Below are 2040 nucleotides of genomic sequence, written 5' to 3'. Positions count from 1 at the left end.
AACAATCACACGTAACCTTGAAGAATAATTTCCAGGCACCTGCTCGGGCAGGTATTTAGAAGTCACCAGATGTGCCACATGTGTTTCAGATTAGCGCGCATTTTTCCACATGAATGGATACCGTGAAGAATGGCGTGCACATTTTCTACACAAAGAAACATCACCGGCGTTTCTCTTCAATAGAAAAGGAAATAAATAATAATTATGATAAATTCAAATAAGTATATTAAATGACAGAAATATTTAATGGAATAATTAATAATGTTTTTTGCAACTGTGATAAAGTTTATTTCGCACTGAAAAAAAAATATAGTCAATTTTAATAAATATTTAATTGAATGCTGCCAACTAAATATTTATTAAATATAAAGATATATTTATTTGATACAAGAAATGTTAATTTGATTTAACAATCTTTTTTTTTTTTAACGAAAAAATATTTTTACTTACTGTAAGTAAATGTTTAGTTGGCAGTACTAAATATTTATTAAAATTAACTTATATTTTTTTCTCAGTGTAGTGATTAATTACTTACTTTGAATGTCAAAAGCATTGTTGTGTACGCTGCTTTTAATACTGAAAATAAGTAATTAATCTTCCAGTATTTTTCTGTAAGAGTCTCTCCCGTTCGGTCTCTCCCCAATCTCTTCGCCGCCGTTTTCAAAAAAATCTCGCTGTTGATTTCCGCGTCCTCGTTGCGGTAATGCCTTTAAGTGTGTCAACGTTAATCATGTCGACTGCGTATAGCATCTTCGTGTTGTCGCCATCCTCGTTGTCGCCATAACTGTTCACTCCTATTCTTCGCGCGACCCGTTTTTCTAATCACGGTGATTTCCCAGCGACGGTTTTATCTTACCCCGACACATATCGTGAAGAAAACGATATCGCAGATAATACGCGCGCTCTCCTCTCGAAGCTTACGTTTACAACGTTCTGCACACGATCTCTCTCTCTCTCTCTCTCTCTCTCTCTCTCATCCCTCTCTCCCTCCTCTCTCCCTCTCTCGAAGACGTCCACGTCGAGGATCTCACGATCGCTGAATATCTCTCCCCCTCGAGATTCCGCGTCTCCCTCTTCTCCGTTGGAAGCGAATCTTCTCTAAAAACGGAAATATTTTCGTAAACGCTTTATTAGACCGTCATTCCGCGGAATACGCAACCCCCCCGCGTTACCGCGAAGCGCAACGTTTTAAAATATACGATCGGCCGACCAAGAGCGAATTCTCGAGGTTCTCTCCGCGAAACTTTAATGCTTCTAGGCTGTGACTCGTAATCGAGAACTCTATCGCGCGTTATTATCGAAACAAATGACAATCCTTCTTCGAGCAAAAAGTCGAAAGCGAGAGGGAAAGGTACGCGAAAAGAGAGAAAAAAAAATGTTTTAGGGGATGAAAGCGAAGACAACGCGTCAAAGGAGAGAAAAAAAAAAAGAAAAAAAAATGAAGAACATATTCGGATACTCTTCCTCCTCGTCCCGTTTACTTTAACGCAATATCATATTATCGATATGTATAACGATTTCTATTCGTTTCGCCAACGCTCGTTGTCTCGATAGCGGGCGCATCTCAACTTTTGAAGGAGCGAAAGCAAGGAGAAAGAAAATAGAGGAAGGACCTACATTAAGGTCTCGGGATGGATGCGTAGGACGCGAGGAAGCCGAGACTGGGAAAAATCCTATGATCTTTCTTACACACACACACACACACACACACACACAAACACCGCGCGTTTCAGTACTGTACTGCAGGTCGTACCCGAGAGACGGCGTAATAATATTTAATGATAATACGCGAATGATATATCTTTAAATGGGCTGTGGTAGAAACAAAAACAAAAAAAAACCTTTATATATACTTTACATAATATATACTGGATCGGGATCCTCTCGTTTTACTCTCACGTCGTAAAAGGGGAAAACGGCATCTCATTCAAAAGGCGCATCTGTCTTTCGAGCGTGTGAAAGTCACTGTCCTACCGTTTTGTCACACAACGATTACCTTGCACAAAGCGTACCTAATTATATATATATATATATATAATG

This window comes from Trachymyrmex septentrionalis, unplaced genomic scaffold (assembly GCF_001594115.1).
Source record: "Trachymyrmex septentrionalis isolate Tsep2-gDNA-1 unplaced genomic scaffold, Tsep1.0 scaffold32, whole genome shotgun sequence".
In the NCBI taxonomy this organism is placed as follows: domain Eukaryota; kingdom Metazoa; phylum Arthropoda; class Insecta; order Hymenoptera; family Formicidae; genus Trachymyrmex; species Trachymyrmex septentrionalis.
The sequence above is the reverse complement of the archived record's forward strand: the minus strand, read 5'-3'. Positions refer to the sequence as shown.